Here is a 19,079-nt window from a genome sequence, read left to right as displayed (position 1 = left end):
AATTTATAAGTTTCTTATGCCATTTCAAGTAGTAAACTACAAATTGATCTTCCATCTAGATATAATTAGTATCAAACAAAAGATACAAATTCTTATCCCATGAAAAAAGGCTACAACTTGCACTAACTAACCCAACAGCAAAGAAAATTATGGTGGCAAATATTCAGTAGAAGGCATTTTTATTTTTGTTTAAAGGAAAGCACATGTTCTATATGGGTTAGTGCATAAAAATTCTTTCATAAATTTATTTTATCTTTCAGTTTTTTAATTTATGAGCAAAAAATTGTTCACGCTAAAATCGAACATGATAAATACTTGATCACGCTAAAATAAAATGGTAGAAACATCACATAATATTTTTCAGTATCTCTTACAAAATTGAAATGCTGTGAGAAGCTTAATGACAAAGGGAGCACAATTTAAAAAACTGGTGGTAGACTAACTCATAATGTGAAAAGCATCACATAAGTTGTACCTTTCACACCATCAACTATTTTTATAAGTCTTTCTTCTAATTATTATAGCTACAAAAACAAAATGTGTCCTAAATTACTAATTAAAAAGATTTTACAATTGTCTTCAAATTGCATTGTTCAACAATAATTAGAAGAAAGACTTGTTAAAGGTACAACATATTGCAGCTTAATGCATTGCAATATATTTGGGGTGACTATCAAGTGCTTCAAGTTGATGAACACTGAGTGTAGCTGCACGAAACTCATCAAAATCCATTTTTCTATATTGCAATGCATTAAGCTGTAATCCATTTTAATCAGCGAGCACTATTGGTGCAAATGCTATTTATATAATGTATGGAAGTATTGGTACAGTTAAATCATAGAAGTTACTGATCCAAAAAAGTCAAGAATGTGTGACTCCATAGCATTTCTTGTGTTTTTCATCGAGGCCTGACCATGTCAAATTTGTGAGATGGCAAACACAATTATCTTAACCAAGTATATAAAAAGAATTTGAAATAAAACTAACCGCTTTGATGTTTTCTAGGCTAATGGTTCCATTTTTGTTTGGCTCCAAAAGTGTAAACTCCTCCTTTAAATAAAGCAGTTCGTCTACACCTTTAAATAAAGCAGTTCGTCTACAGTTAATGTCTTAGAGACTTAGACAGTGCCTGTGTTGGTGTCCATCAAAATAATATTCTGCTTAGTTATTGAGAAGCTTAATGTATAGTGGGATCATTTAAAAGCAGAAAGAACAATAGATAACAAAGAAAAGCAGTACCTAAAAATGCAATGCTTCAGCCACCTTCAATATTGGCAGCCAGTGTCCTGTGTGGTGCATCTGGCAGCCGTTTTTCATTAGATTCAAGTTCAGAGACAGTCATGAGCAGCATGAAAGAAAAAGGATACCGCTTCGCTGTTGCACAATATCTTTAAGTGTGCTTTCTTCTTTTTTCAATTTTGAAAGCTCAGCCTCATCCTTAGCCAGAGCTGATTTAGCTTTTTCAATTTATTCCCTCCAAAGCTTGACACCATCTCTGAAGAAGGGCAAAGTGTGCAAGGTTAGGGCTAGGACTTTCTACAGGTCGAAAATACACATTCTCTATCTTCTCTTTCAGTTACTGCTTCCATCACTAGTGAATTCCTCCTACTTTTTCACTGGTGATATGTCTAGGTATTTTGAACCACAAATTGATTTGTGTATACTCCACAACTGCCTCAATCACAGAGGGAAAGAGAGAAAGAGAGAGATAAAAGAAATTAAGTAATGATTTGATTTTTAAAATATGCATTTAAACGTTAAACAACTAAGCTCAAATGGATAACTCTGTAGAATGCCGCTTTATAGGTAAATGGACATAGTTCTATGGATCCAACAGCAGCGGTGACATCCATCACCGCCGTCGCCTCATTTCTCTTATTTTCTCTATCGATCTGGCATCTTTCTCTGTGACAGTCCCTGTCATCGCCACCCTCTTCTCCTTCTTCCATCGTTCTTTGTTTCTTCACCGTTGTTTTCTTCTTTTCTTCTCTGCGACATCGAAAGAGGAAGTCTTTCCCTTTGCTGGTGCCAACTACTCCCCCTTTCAAAACTTGCAGCGCGCTCTCTCTTATCTTCTCTTCTTGTTAACAATAAAAATGCAGCTGTAAGTCCTGGAATAAAACCATTTCCCAATTTGAATTTGAATCAAAATCCCGCCCAATTACTTGTTTATTTGAGAACTGCTAAGTGCCTAACTTTAAGAGCAAATACTCTATTTGAGTTAAGCCCCACTTTGGTCCCTGAGATTGGCGAGTTGCACTGATTTAGTCCTTGAGATCCCAATTGCACTAAATTAGTCCCTTAGATTCGAAAAAATGCACCACGTTAGTCCTTCTCCCAATTTCTATCACCGGAGCACTAATGCCGTTAGTGACGTGGCCATTTCTTGCCACGCTGGACCCAATGAAACGATGTCGTTTCAAATTTGGCGCTAAACATCCCTTTGAACGACGTTGTTTGTATGTAATGGGAAATAAAACGTTAGGCAACCCCTTTTTATTTCTACTCTTCGTCTTCTGCTTCTCCATGAGTGACGCAGAGAAAAAAAAAGCTTCTCTTCCATGAGTGACCTAAAATAGCAACTACTGGCTGCAATAGGATTTGTTGAGACCATTGAAACACAATGTTCACTGTGCAAATATCGGAAGAGTTCATTTGCCACTACAGGAATCTTCTGTGTCGTTACTGAGGTTAGTGAGGATCAGAATTTTTTTTTTCAAATTTAATGGAATGCTGTGATGGTTGTTGTTCATGATTAAGTGTTTTGTATATTGTCGGTTCACAAGTTTTAAAGCTGATTTTGTGTTAGGGTTTTATTTTGATGTTTTCTGTAACTGTGTTTAGGGGTTTCTTTCTATGCTCTGTTCCAATGGTGGAAGCATCAGCACCTTCGCATGAGTGATCATGTTTTTTTTATGATATTTTCTATGGCTTTTATGACTGTTATTGATGAAAACTGTCTTAAAGTTATCAGTGTGTGTTACTGTTGATTAAAATAAATTCTTTTGAACCATGTAAATGGATGTTGTGTTAGATATTATGTTCCACCATGGGAGAAAGTTTCAAAAAGATGAGAATGGGATAACTATTTATTCCCCTGAAAAGAAGGCTTGTGTTGGTGACATTAATCAAGATACTTTGGATGTATTCTGGATGAGAAATTATTATAAAGAACTAGCATATGATAAGATAGAAGAATGTTGGTGGCATGTTCCTTGGAGGAGTTTAGACAGTGGTTTAAGAGCTCTGAATTCTGATGATGAATTAAGAGAGACGTGTTTCATGGCTTAAGAAAATAATAGACTGATTGATATTTACTTTGAGCATGCAGTGTCATCACCAGAATTTGTAGAGGGGAAGGAGATTGTTCTGTATGTTGAAGATGAGCATGATGAACCCAAAAAAGATAGTCCTGTCAAGCCTAATGAGAAAGATGTAAAGAAATGCAGCATCAGGATCAACTGTTGATCCAAATACTGTCACACTGCTAAGTCAACCTCCTCCAGATCCTGCACCCCAGCCCGTTGATGTGCAAGAAGTTGAGATCGACATTTCTCAACCCAACTTCTCAGATGCACTAGAGTCTCAAGAGGTAAATCATTTACTCTATCAGATTACATTTCAAATTATTGTGCACAATTAGCCTCATGTTGGATATTCTTTTATTGGAATAGGCACCACCTCAAAGGTCATCCAAGTTGCAGACCAGGAGGAGGTCCTCACCACCATCAGGAATGGTCACCATGGATCCATTGCAAGGAGCAAGCTCAGCCACATCTTTCAGACTAGCCAACTTCTTGAAATTTGTTCCAACACCCGGCTTCAAGCCCCTAAGAAAGAAGAAATGAAGATGTAGTTGAATTAGGAATTTTTTTGTGAATCATACTCTTGTTTTTTGGCTTCAGTATATGACAGTAGACCAATTGTTATATTTGAAAATATTGTAAGGTTGATGACACTATCTGTCTTTGTTATTGGTGTATTTTGGAACAAGAACTAGCTTTTAATTAGGTTGGGGAGGTGTCATTGATATGGCAGCTGTTTTGCTTGTTAATACTCATGCTGGAAATTCATTGTTATGTTAGCATCTTATTATTATAATGACAAATTGTTCTACCTTTAATTATGCTACTAACAGGTTCTTCTTTACAATATTTTTTTCATCATTTTGTTGGATGACAAAAACAGAGTTCTTGGTTTATATTTATAGCAAGACTACCAACTTCAAACAATTCACTGGAACTTTTTCTTTCGTCTACTTTACAATAACCCTAATCACATTAAAACATAATCATCCTCAAACCTTAAATACCAACATAAAAACAGCAACAAACATTGTAAATAGAGCCAACAATAACATGTACAACCTATGGGTCCTAACTTCAGCTTCTAACTTTCCAATTCTCCAGGCCAAATTGACCCTCAGTTCATCAACATTCTCTGTAGTAGTCACCCTTTCACCGATGTCTTCTTCTCCAATGTCGGCCCAGACAAACAAACCACACCACCTTTTTCCACTGACATTGTAGTTAGGACACCCAAAGAATGGCTTGTTAGGGTTAGCCTCTGTTGTGGACCACCGGAGAACAGGACGACATCCACACCCACACCACTCTGGAACACTCGATGCTCTATTGGTTCCTCTAGAGATCCTTCTATTTGACCGCATGGAATTGTGGTTCCCACTTGCACTTATGATCCTAAACCCAGAAAGCTGCACAGCAAGGAAGAAGACGAAGAACTAGGAAAAGTGGGTAGAAGAAGAAGAGGAAGAAGTTAGGGCAAAAACTTGGTTATAAAAGGGGACAAGGACTAAATTGGAGCTAATCAAATTTGAGTGCCATGTCATCTAACCGTTGCTGGGTCCAGCGTGGCAAGAAATGGCCACGTCACTGACGGCGTTAGTGCTTTGGTGACGGAAATTGGGAGAAGGACTAACGTGGTGCATTTTTTCGAATATGGGGGACTAATTTAGTGCAATCGGGATCTCGAGAACTAAATCAATGCAACTCGTCAATTTCAGGGACTAAAGTGGGGCTTGACTCACTCTATTTCAGTCTTGAATTTTTGTCGAGTCTTTGTTTTATTCTTGAATTTCCAACTGCAATAAATTAGACATACCATTTTTGACTATACACATGCATATTTGTGTCATTATAATAATTTTAAGCATCAACTATATTTTTAAAACAAACAAATAAAAAACAAAAATAATTAACACCAAAAAAGGAAACATTATTAATTAGATGGCATCCTAAACAAAATGATGTAACTATAGCAACATTTCTAACACAATTCATATATAAACTCCATATGTCCACAGCATGAAATGATTTAAAATTGAGGCTGATAATTCAATCATTTCCATTTAGAGATAGAAAAGAATAACATATTTCCAAGTGAACTTCTCTAGTACTAATTATATTAAAGGTTCACAATTTAATTTAGTATTGAAAGAAAGATCTTTAGTGGTAGTTGAGAAAGAAAGAATATGAAGTTTATCTCCTAAAGCAACAAAATGAAAATCATTATGGTCACTTCCAAAATCTTCAATGGCAGTAGCGAATGCCACGTCCCTTTCATATATGCCTCCTAATCCTTTTCTGAAAAACTTAAAAAATATCAATATTTAATCAGAGAATAAATTTAAAAAATATCAATAAATTTGAGGATTTGGAGTTTGGACACTAATTAATACTTCATTTATTCATTTTTTATCACTTTGCATTAAGAATCTTAGAATCACTAATTAAAGGTAAAGAGCAATACCTGGGAAAATTTATTTTCAAATTTTAAAGGTAAAGAGCAATACCTGGAGGAATATATCTTGCAAGCAAGTTCCTATACATCGAATTGAAACCCATTATCAATGAAAATTATCTACAAAGTTTATTGAAAAAAAGTGGGTTAAACTTAATGAAGAGGAGAATCATTTTAATAACGATAATAGAATCATGTGATCATGAAATTACAGAAAGAGATACACAAAAAAATAATTGGTCGAAACCCCAATGATTGCAAGATTACAGTACACAATTTATTCAAATCATCAATGTACAAAATTCACTCATAAATCCTAAAAGAATCTCTTCCTCGCAAAAAAACGACCATGCAGATAGAAATGCAGAGCACAGAATAAAAAGAGCATATTTTTCCCATAAATTGAGAAGTTCTTTTAATTTTTAATTGAAAATCTTAAAAGTTCTTTCTCTCTATCAATAAGTAGGACACAACTATAACCTGTTAACCACAATTATTAGGAAGCTAAGGTAACATAACCATATGATGCTAGATCTACAGTTTATAGTTTAACCAACCAATAAAGCAAGCAAACAACATAACCATTGCAACATTCTCAGCAACAAAAACAAAAATTAAATTAAAACAAAAAGTTAAAATGAAGCAAATCAGCTTAAACAAATCAAATAAAATTTTAGGTGAATTTCAAAACAGTGCATTATATCCCATCAACACAAGAAATAAGAAAAAGATATAGATGTACTTCTCTAATGACTTGTCTCTGCAAAGAACTCCTGCTTTAATCTGACCTAAACCCAAAAACACACACACAAAACAAACTAAAAGAACGGAAACAAATGTTTTGAAATAAAAATAGAAGAAGATTAGAAAAAACACAGTACTTTTTTATTTTGAGGTTAAAAAAATAGCTTACCTTTGCCTCACAGCCAATAACTTCTTCAATGGTAAGATATCTACCACTATTCTTCTCCTCCATCTCCAATGGGGAATATCCACCGGTTAGCTTTCCGGCGTCACCACCTTACTACTAAGCTGCTGCCTCTTCGCTGACAACACCAAGTTTTAGTGCATCTGAAATCGACAACCGTCAGGAAAAAAGAAACCTAAATAGTTATATCCAAATTGGTTGAGCCTCGTAAATAAGAATAACATAGTGAAAGAGAATGATGACCGAGCAGTAGTAGAAGAAACACATACCGCAGTAACCATATTTGACATTGGCATGAGAGCTTCTTCTCCACTGTGAAAGCTCTGTTTACCTCTGCTCCTGAAGCTTGGTTCTCCTTGTCTGCCTCCTCTTCTCTCAGATCTTGTTCTCATTTTCTTAGCTTATTTCAACACTCTCACTTAATGAATACTTTCTACCACTGCTCGCTAGCTTCCTTGATACGGACGAAGAAGATGATAGAGAAAACAAATTTGAGAGAGAGCGCGAGAAAGAAGAGAGAGAGAAAATCAAGGAAAGATCTGATTTTTGAAATCCTGATTTGAATTTTGTTCAATCATGCTCTGGTTTCAATGCAAGTTCAAATTCTAATCCTAAAAGGGAAAAAACGCGCTCAACATGCAACTGATTTGGATTTACAAATTGACTTCGAATGCTTTTACATGTGAGAGTTGTGCGAAAAAGTTACTATCCTGCTTGTTTTTTGTTTATATTTGTTATATTTGTTATTTATTATATTTTATGGTTAGCAAAACACTTGTCAACCATTCAAATAAAACACTTGTTGAGTAATTAGCCTATACACTTGTCAAGCATTGAACCATATACTACTCTCCTATTATATATTAATAGATTTTAATCATGCAAGATTTAATTTTATGGCAAACTATATGTGACTAGACCCTAATTCCTTAGACCTTCCTAGTCTCCTCTAAAATTCATTAACTGCCAATTCCTTGGTCAATTAATTCCAATTAGAGGGTGATGATCAATTTCTAGTTTATATGCCAAAAGAATCCAAATTATCCAAAAATAAAGGGATTATATGTCACGTATCCCGTTAAATACAAACAATTAGAAATTCAGTATAAAATGTTTTCCAGCTGTTGTTCAAGTAAAGAGCTTTTCCAAGTTTTACAAGAACTCAATTAGAACATGGGTCATACTTCCGTTCCACCCATATTCATAAAATAAAGAGCGAAAATAATTATTGAAATATAAATCTAAACATGGATTAAATTAGAAAGATCAAATGAATAAATCCATATAAATAGACAGAGCTCCTAACCTTAACAATGGAGGATTAGTTGCTCATGGTTCAGAGAAGAAAAATAAAGGTTCTGGTAAAAAAATGTACTGTGTCTGAATGTACCGAGTTTTTTTCTGATGGCATCTAAATTCCTATTTATAACTAATCCTAATAATTTTAAAATCTAATATCTAAAAATTAAGATAATATCTTTTCCTAATTTAAAATCAAATTTTAATTTAAATCAGAATTAACTAACTACTCTGCGTCTTGTAACGTGGAGACCACTTGGCTTAACTGGATCCACGCCTAACTTGGGTGCTAAAATGGGGCCCAGAAATCACCCCTCAGCGTTTTCTGCGTTTCTGCACGTGGCGCATGTTGCGTACGCGTCAGTCACGCGTGCGTGTCGATGAGCTTCTTCGGAAGTCATGCGGACGCCTCAGTCACGCACACGCGTCGCTGTGCAATTCTTCAAATCACGCGTACGCGTCGGTCACGCGCACGCATCGCCATGGAAAGCTCCAAATCACGCGTACGCGTCAGGCACGCGTACGCGTCGCTCATCGCTGCCATCTCTTTTGATTCTTGTGCTGCAGAAACTCCATCAAATTCCGCCGAATGCTACCTAAAATAAACAAAATTTTAAAAGACTCAAAGTAGCATCCATAACGGCTAAAATATAATTAATTCTTAATTAAACTCAGCAATTTAAGTGCAAATTCACTAGGAAATGATAGACAAGATGTTCACGCATCACCTAGACCTTCATCACTTATGTATTTTTAACGGTGGAGTTTCTACACCTCATAGATTAAGGTGTGGAGCTCTGCTGTTCCTCATGAATTAATGCAATTACTACTGTTTTCTATTCAATTTAAGCTTATTCTTGTTCCAAGATATTCATTCGCACTTCAACATGATGAATGTGATGATCAAGTAACATTCATCACCATTCTCAACTTATGAACGCGTGCCTGACAACCACTTCCGTTCTACCTGAAAACAAGCTTGAATGTATATCTCTTAGATCTCTCATCAACAATTCACATCATCTCTCCTGACAACAGAGCATCTGAATTTGAGATTAGAATCTTTGTGGTATAGGCTAGAATTAATAGACAGCATTCTTGAGATCCGAAAAGTCTAAACCTTGTCTGTGGCATTCCGAATAGGATCTGGGAAGGGATGACTATGAAGGAGCTTCAAACTCACGAATGTTGGGCACAGTGACAGTGTGCCTGGTATTTTTCATCCGAGACGAGAAATTCGACAGTTGATTAGCCATACAGAAACTGTAGAGGACCATTTTCACTGAGAGAACGGACGGTAGCCATTGACAACGGTAATCCCCGAACATACAGCTTGCCATGGAAGGGAGTATGAATGATTGGATGAAGGCAGTAGGAAAGCAGAGATTCAGAAGGAACAAAGCATCTCTATATGCTTATCTGAAATTCCCACCAATGAATTACATAAGTATCTCTATCTCACTTTATGTTTTATTTATCTTTTAATTATCAAAACTTCATAACCATTTGAATTTTCCCGACTGAGATTTACAAAATGATCATAGCTTGCTACAAGCCGACAATCTCCATGGGATCGACCCTTACACACGTAAGGTATTACTTGGATGACCCAGTGCACTTGCTGGTTAGTTGTATCGGAGTTGTGAATAACGATTTACTGCGACCATGTTTTTGGCGCCATTGCCAAGGAGCAAACAATTCCGTGCACCAAGCTTTTGGCGCCGTTGCCGGGGATTGTTCGAGTTTGGACAACTGACGGTTCATCTTGTTGCTCAGATTAGGTAATTTTGGACAAGCTTTTCATTTATTTTGTTCTTCAGAATTTTTAAGAATAAATTCTAGAGTTTCAGATGATGCTTTTATCGTCACAGGAGCTAGTTGATTCCCATCAATTTGGCTGTTGCATGTAATATCCTGCTGAAACTTGGCTAGCCATGTCTAATCTTTTTAGACTGAACCTTTAGACTAACATTGCATGATTCCTGGAATTTGTATTAAGAGTTTTGAATTTCTTTATTTTCTTTTTCAAAATAATTTTCGAAAAAAAATACAAAAAAATTTTAAAAATCATAAAATAAAAATATTTTTGTGTCTCTTGTTTAAGTCTAGAGTCAAATTTTAAGTTTGATGTCAATTGCATGTTTTTATTTTTCTAGCATTCTTCGAAAATTCATGCATTGTGTTCTTCATTGATCTTCAAGTTGTTCTTGATGATTTTCTTTGTCTGATCTTTAAATTCTCTTGTTTTGTGTTTTTTTGTTGTTTCTCATGTGCATTCTCAATTTGTTAGTGTCTCTAGTATGAAAATTTCTAAGTTTGGTGTCTTGCATGTCTTTCTTTTCTTAAAAATTTTCAAAAATATGTTCTTGATGTTCATCACGATCTTCATAGTGTTCTTGATGTTCATCTTGACATTCAAAGTGTTCTTGCATGCATTCCTTGTTTTGATCTTAGTTTTTCATGTTTAATCTCATTCTATTATTTTTCTCTCTCATCATTAAAAATTAAAAAAAAATTATTCAAAATTATGTCTTTTCAAGTCAATAATACAGAGAATTGAAGATTCAGAACATACAGTAGAGAAATCACAGAGAAAAAGTTGGGCGTTCAAAACTCCCAGAAAAGAAGGATTTCTGGCATTTAACGGCCAAGGAGGTAGCCAAGTGGGCATTAAACGCCAGAATGGATACCATTCTGGGCGTTTAACGCCAGGATAACACCAAGGAAGTAATTTTATTTACAATTCAAATCTTTTTCAATTTTTCAAGTTTTAAAACTAATTTTTCAAAATCATATCTTTTTCATATCCTCTCCTATCAATGATATCTTTTTCAAAATCAAATCTTTTTCATTTTTCTTTTTAATATTTTCGAAAATTTTAAAAATTGATTTTCAAAATATTTTTCTTATTCTTATTTCATATTTTTGAAAACCTTGCTAACAATTAAGGATTTGAGTAAAAAAATTTCAAGTTTGTCACTTTCTTATTAAGAAATGTTCAATCTTTAAATTCTAGAATCATATCTTTTAGTTTCTTGTTAGTCAAGCAATCAACTTTAATTTTAAAAATCAAATCTTTTTCAATCATATCTTTTTCAAATTTTAATTTCAAAATTTTTTTCTAACTTCTTATCTTTTCAAAACTTACTATTTCTTACCTTTTTTACAACCACCTAACTACTTTTTCACTTCTTAATTTTCGAAAACCACTAACAACTTTTTCAAAAATCTTTTTAATTAACTAATTGTTTTAAACTCTAATTTTATTTTACTCCTTTCTTAATTTTTGAACGCTAACTAATTTTTAAAATAAAAACAAAAATATTTTTCCTTTTTCTTTTATTCAATATTCGAATTTCTTCTCTCTCCCATCTCTTTCTATTTAATCACTAACACTTATCCTCCTTTAATAATTCGGACCCCTCCCTCTCTATAAGTTCGAATTCCTCTCTCTACCTCATCCTTTTATTCTTCTTTTCCTCTGACATATCAAGGAATCTCTATACTGTGACATAGAGGATTCCATACTTTCTTTGTTTTCTTCTCTTTCATATGAGTAGGAACAAAGATAAAGGCATTCTTGTTGAAGTTGATCCTGAACCTGAAAGGACTCTGAAGAGGAAGCTAAGAGAAGCTAAAGCACAACTCTCTGGAGAGGACCTGACAGAAATTTTAAAAAAAGAAAAAGACATGGCAGCCGAAAATAACAACAATGCCAACAATGCAAGGAAGATGCTTGGTGACTATGCTGCACCAACTTCCAACTTCTATGGAAGAAACATCTCAATTCCTGCCATTGGAGCAAATAACTTTGAGCTTAAGCCTCAATTAGTTTCTCTAATACAGCAGAATTGTAAGTTTCATGGACTTCCATCAGAAGATCCTCATAAGTTCTGGTGGACGAAATTGTGATCCATATTATTTAAGTTGTACTCCTTGTACTTTTATGGAATTTGAAATTGGCGCGAGTGGACACAACTCCGTTCAACTAACCAGCAAGTGTACTGGGTCGTCCAAGTAATAAACCTTACGTGAGTAAAGGTCGATCCTACAGAGATTGTTGGTATGAAGTAAGCTATGGTCACCTTGTAAATCTCAGTTAGGCAGATTAAATTTGTTTATGGTTTCAAAAATTAATAATAAAATAGAAATAATAAAAGGGATAGAATACTTATGTAAATCAATAGTGGGAATTTCAGATAGGCGAATGGAGATACTGTATGGCTCGAGAACGCCTGCTTTCCTACTGCTTCAACTCAATCCTTCTTACTCCTTTCCATGGCAAGCTGTGTATAGGGGTTCACCGTTCGACGATGGCTACTTTGTATCCTCTCTGGAAAATGGTCCTCTGCGCTGTCACTCGCATGGCTAATCGTCTGGAGGCATCACACTGGCCGAAGGCTACATCCCATCCTCGCAGTGAAAACTATGCTCACGCGCTCTGTCACAGCACGGCTAATCACTGGTTGGTTCCCGCTTCTATTGGAATAGAATCCCTTGATTCTTTTGCGTCTGTCACTAACGCCCAGCACTTGCGAGTCTGAAGCACGTCACAGTCATTCATTACCGGAATCCTACTCGGAATACCACAGACAAGGTTAGACTTTCCGGATTCCCAGGATCCTACTCGGAATACCACAGACACGGTTAGACTTTCCGGATCCTCATGAATGCCACCATCTATCTAGCTTATACCATAAAGATTCTGTTGGGGAATTTAAGAGATACACATTCAAGCTCGGTTGCATGTAGAACGGAGGTGGTTGTCAATCACGCGCGTTCATAGGTGAGAATGATGATGAGCGTCACATAATCATCACATTCATCATGTTCTTGGGTGCGAATGAATATCTTGGAATAAGAACAAGTTGAATTGAATGGAAGAAAATAGAATTGCATTAATACTTGAGGTACAGTAGAGCTCCACCCTTAATCTATGGTGTGCAGAAACTCCACCGTTGAAAATACATAAGTAAAAGGTTCAGGCGTGGCCGAATGGCCAGCCCCCAAAACATGATCAATAGCCTCTTAGGATGAAGAATAAAACAAAACTGAGACCAAAGATGTCTAATACAATAGTTAAATGTTCTATTTATAATAAACTAGCTCCTAGGGTTTACATGAGTAAGTAATTGATGCATAAATCCAAGTCCGGAGCCCACTTGGTGTATGCTTGGGCTGAGCTTGATCAATCCACGAGCTGAGGCTCCTCTTGGAGTTGAACTCTGAGTTATGACGTGTTTTGGGCGTTCAACTCCGGATCATGACGTTTTTCTGGCGTTTAACTCCAGACAGCAGCATGTACTTGGCGTTTTTGCTGGAAAACTCTGGATGTCTACTTTCCAACGCCGTTGAGAGCGCGCCATTTGGAGTTCTGTTGCTCCAGAAAATCCATTTCGAGTGCAGGGAGGTCAGATTCCAACAGCATCAGCAGTCCTTTTGTCAGCCTTTTTCAGAGTTTTGCTCAAGTCCCTCAATTTCAGCCAGAAATTACCTAAAATCACAGAAAAACACACAAACTCATAGTAAAGTCCAGAAATGTGAATTTAACATAAAAACTAATGAAAATATCCCTAAAAGTAGCTTGAACTTACTAAAAACTACCTAAAAACAATGCCAAAAAGCGTATAAATTATCCGCTCATCACAACACCAAACTTAAATTGTTGCTTGTCCCCAAGCAACTGAAAATCAAATAGGATAAAAAGAAGAGAATATACTATAAATTCCAAAATATCAATGAATATTAATTATAATTAGATGAGCGGGACTTGTAGCTTTTTGCTTCTGAACAGTTTTGGCATCTCACTTTTTCCTTTGTAGTTTAGAGTGATTGGCGTCTCTTAGGAACTTAGAATTTTGGATAGTGTTATTGACTTTCCTAGTTAAGCATGTTGATTCTTGAACACAGCTACTTATGAGTCTTGGCTGTGGCCCTAAGCACTTTGTTTTCCAGTATTACCACCGGATACATAAATGCCACAGACACATAACTGGGTGAACCATTTCAGATTGTGACTCAGCTTTGCTAGAGTCCCCAGTTAGTGGTGTCTAGAGCTCTTAAGCACACTTTTTTTGCTTTGGATCACGACTTTAACCACTCAGTCTCAAGCTTTTCACTTGGACCTTCATGACACAAGCACATGGTTAGGGACAACTTGGTTTAGCCGCTTAGGCCTGGATTTTATTTCCTTGGGCCCTCCTATCCATTGATGCTCAAAGCCTTGGATCCTTTTTACCCTTGCCTTTTGGTTTTAAAGGCTATTGGCTTTTTCTGCTTGCTTTTTCTTTTTCTTTCTATTTTTTTTCGCCAATTTTTTTTTCCGCAAGCTTTCTTTTTCACTGCTTTTTCTTGCTTCAAGAATCAATTTCATGATTTTTCAGATCCTCAATAACATTTCTCTTTGTTCATCATTCTTTCAAGAGCCAACAATTTTAACATTCATAAACAACAAGATCAAAAGACATATGCACTGTTCAAGCATTCATTCAGAAAACAAAATGTATTGTCACCACATCAATATAATTAAATTAAATTCAAGGATAAATTCGAAATTCATGTACTTCTTGTTCTTTTGAATTAAAACATTTTTCATTTAAGAGAGGTGAAGGATTAATGGATTTTATTCATAGCTTTAAGACATGGTTACATACTAATGATCATGAATTAAAGACACAAAACATAGATAAACACAACATTAAAAACCAAAAAACAGAAAGAAATAAAGAACATGGAATGAATCCACCTCTAGTGGCGTCTTCTTCTTGAAGGTCCAACAATGTCCTTAAGCTCTTCTATGTCCCTTCCTTGCCTTTGTTGCTCCTCCCTCATTGCTCTTTGATCTTCTCTTATTTCTTGGAGAATGATGGAGTGCTCATGATGTTCCACCCTTAATTGTTCAACATTGTGGCTCAAGCCTTCTAAGGAAGTGTTGAGTTGTTCCCAATAGTTGTTTGGAGGAAAGTGCATCCCTTAAGGCATCTCAGGGATTTCTTCATGATGAGCTTCCTCATGCATCTCTTGAGAACCGTGAGGGGTTTCTCTTGCTTGCTCCATCCTCTTCTTGGTGATGGGCTTATCCTCTTCAATGAGGATGTCTCCTTCTATGATAACTCCAGCTGAGTAACACAGATGGCAAATAAGGTGAGGAAAAGTTAGTCGTGCCATGGGTGAAGGCTTGTCGGCTATTTTGAAGATTTCATTGGAGATGACCTCATGAACTTCTACTTCCTCTCCACTCATGATGCCATGAATCATGATGGCCCGATCCACAGTAACTTCAGATCGGTTGCTAGTAGGAATGATGGAGCGTTGAATGAACTCCAACCATCCTCTAGCTATAGGCTTGAGGTCCAGTCTTCTTAGTTGGACTGGCTTGCCTTTGGAGTCTCTCTTCCATTGAGCTCCTTCCACACAAATGTCCATAAGGACTTGGTCCAACCTTTGATCAAAGTTGACCCTTCTAGTGTAGGGGCGTTCATCTCCTTGCATCATGGGCAAGTGGAATGCCAACCTCACATTTTCCGGACTAAAATCCAAGTATTTCCCCCGAACCATTGTGAGATAATTCTTTGGACTCGGTTCATACCTTGATTATGGTTCCTAGTGATCCATGCATTGGCATAGAACTCTTGAACCATTAGATTCCGACTTGTTGCATGGGGTTGGTTAGGACTTCCCAACCTCTTCTTCGGACTTCATGTCGGATCTCCAGATACTCATTTTTCTTGAGCTTGAAAGGACCTCAGGGATCACCTTCTTCTTTGCCACAACATCATAGAGTGGTCTTGATGGCTCTTGGAGATGAATCTTTCCATCTCCCATGACTCGGAGGTGGAAGCTTTTGTCTTCCCTTTTCCTTTTCTAGAGGATACTCCGGCCTTAGGTGCCATTGATGGTAATGGAAAAACAAAAAGCTTATGCTTTTACCACACCAAACTTAAAATATTGCTCGCCCCCGAGCAAGAGAAGAAAGAAGAGAAGAAGAAGATGAAGAAAATATGGTAGAGAGGGAGAGAGGTAGGTTCGGCCTAGGTGAAGAAGAAGGAGTTGTGTTGTGTGAAAATGAAGTAGAATGGAAGGGTATTTATAGGGAGAGGGGGGAGGTATGTTCGGCCATTTTGGGTGGGAATGGGAGGGAAATTTGTTTTGAATTTTTGAAGGTAGGTGGGGTTTATGGGGAAGAGTGGATGGATGTGAGTGGTGAAGGGTTTTTGGAAAGAGTGTTTATTGGGAAGAGAGATTCAGAGATTGAAGTTGTTGGGAAGTGTGACATGGGGAAGAGTAAAATAGGATTAGGAGAGTGTAATTAGGATTAGGAGGTAAGGTGGGAATATGTTAGGTGGGGATCCTGTGGGGTCCACAGATCCTGAGGTGATCCTGTGGGGTCCACAGATCCTGAGGTGTCAAGAAATTCCATCCCTGCACCAAATAGGCATGTAAAATGCCTTCGTGCATCATTTTGGCGTTTAAACGCCCATTGGTGCACATTCTGGGCGTTCAACGCCCATGTAAAGCATGTTTCTGGCGTTGAACGCCAGTTTCATGCTTGTTACTGGCGTTCAGCGCCAGTTTTTCTTCTTTAGGCACATTCCTGGCGTTCAGCGCCAGAATGTTGCTTGGTTCTGGCGTTCAGCGCCAAAATGGTGCTCTGTTCTGGCGTTGAACGCCAGCCAGATGCATCTTACTGGCGTTGAACGCCAGCCTGTGCGTCCTCCAGGGTGCGATTTTTTTCTTCTACTGTTTTTGACTCTGTTTTTAATTTTTATGATTTTTTCGTGACTCCTCATGATCATGCACCTAATAAAACACAAAATAACAATAAAATAAAATAAAAATTAGATAAATAAAATTGGGTTGCCTCTCAACAAGCGCTTCTTTAATGTCAATAGCTTGACAGTGGCTCTCATGGAGCCACAAGGTGATCAGGTCAATGTTGTATAGTTGCCAACACCAAACTTAGAGTTTGGATATGGGGTCTTAACACCAAACTTAGAGTTTGGTTGTGGCCTCACAACACCAAACTTAGAGTTTGACTGTGTGGGCTCTTCTTGACTCTGAACTGAGAGAAGCTCTTCATGCTTACTCTCTTTTGTCACAGAGGGATGGCCATGTGCCTTAAACACAAGGTAGTCCCCATTCAATTAAAGGACTAATTCACCTCTGTTGACATCTATCACAGCTCCTGCTGTGGCTAGGAAGGGTCTTCCAAGGATGATGCAATCATCCTCTTCCTTCCTAGTGTCTAAGATTATGAAATCAGCAGGGATGTAAAGGCCTTCAACCTTTACTAGCACGTCCTCTACCAATCCATAAGCTTATCTCAATGACTTGTCTGCCAGTTGTAATGAGAACAAGGCAGGTTGTACCTCAATGATCCCCAGCTTCTCCATTACAGAGAGTGGCATAAGATTTATCCCTGACCCCAGATCACACAGAGCTTTTTCAAAGATCATGGTGCCTATGGTACAAGGTATTAAGAACTTGCCAGGATCTTGTTTCTTTTGAGGTAGAATTTTCTGAATCCAAGTATCCAGTTCATTAATGAGCAAGGGAGGTTCACTTTCCCAAGTCTCATTACCAAACAACTTGGCATTCACCTTCATGATAGCTCCTAAATATTGAGCAACTTGCTCTCCAGTTACATCTTCATCCTCTTCAGAGGATGAATAGTCTTCAGAGCTCATGAATGGCAGAAGGAGATTTAATGGAATCTCTATGGTCTCTATATGAGCCTCAGATTCCTTTGGATCCTTAATAGGAAACTCCTTCTTGCTTGAGGGACGTCCCAGGAGGTCTTTCTCACTAGGATTTTCGTCCTCCTCCTCCCTTGTGCATTCGGCCATATTGACTATGTCAATGGCTTTGCACTCTCCTTTTGGATTCTCTTCTGTATTGCTTGGGAGAATACTGGGAGGAGTTTCAATGACTTTCTTACTCAGCTGGCCCACTTGTGCCTCCAGATTTCTAATGGAGGATCTTGTTTCACTCATGAAACTGAAAGTGGCCTTTGACAGATCAGAGACTACATTGGCTAAATTAGAGGTGTTTGGTTCAAAATTCTCTGTCTGTTGCTGAGAAAATGATGGATATGGCTTGCTATTGTTTAGCCTGTTACGTCCACCATTGTTAAAGCCTTGTTGAGGCTTTTGTTGATCCTTCCATGAGAAATTTGGATGATTTCTCCATGATGAGTTATAGGTGTTTCCATAAGGTTCACCCATGTAATTAACCTCTGCCATGGCAGGGTTCTCAGGATCATAAGCTTCTTCAGAAGCTGCCTCTCTAGTACTGTTGGATGCATGTTGCCATCCATTCAGATTTTGAGAGATCATGTTGACCTGTTGAGTCAACACTTTGTTCTGAGCCAATATGGCATTCAGAGTATCAATTTCAAGAACTCCTTTCTTCTGAGGTATCCCATTGTTCACGGAATTCCTTTCAGAAGTGTACATGAATTGGTTGTTTGCAACCATGTCAATGAGTTCTTGAGCCTCTTCAGGCGTTTTCTTCAGGTGAATAGATCCACCTGCAGAATGGTCCAATGACATTTTTGAAAATTCAGAGAGACCATAATAGAATATATCTAATATGGTCCATTCTGAAAACATGTTAGATGGACATCTTTTGGTTAGCTGCTTGTATCTTTCCCAAGCTTCATAGAGTGATTCACCATCTTTTTGCTTGAAGGTTTGAACATTCACTCTCAGCTTGCTCAGCTTTTGAAGAGGAAAGAATTTATCCAAGAAGGCAGTGACCAGCTTATCCCAAGAGTCTAGGCTATCCTTGGGTTATGAATCCAACCATATTCTAGCTCTGTCTCTTACAGCAAAAGGGAAAAGCATGAGTCTGTAGACTTCAGGATCAACTCCATTCGTCTTTACAGTCTCACAGATCTGCAAGAATTCAGTTAAGAACTGATAGGGATCTTCAGATGGAAGTCCATAAAACTTGCAGTTTTGTTGCATTAAAGCAACTAACTGAGGTTTTAGCTCAAAGTTGTTGGCTCCAATGGCAGGAATGGAGATGCTTCTTCCACCAAATTTGGATGTTGGCTTTGTGAAGTCACCAAGCATTCTCCTTGCATTATTAT

This window comes from Arachis stenosperma, chromosome 5, assembly GCF_014773155.1.
Source record: "Arachis stenosperma cultivar V10309 chromosome 5, arast.V10309.gnm1.PFL2, whole genome shotgun sequence".
In the NCBI taxonomy this organism is placed as follows: Eukaryota; Viridiplantae; Streptophyta; class Magnoliopsida; order Fabales; family Fabaceae; genus Arachis; species Arachis stenosperma.
Note: the sequence above shows the minus strand (reverse complement) of the source record.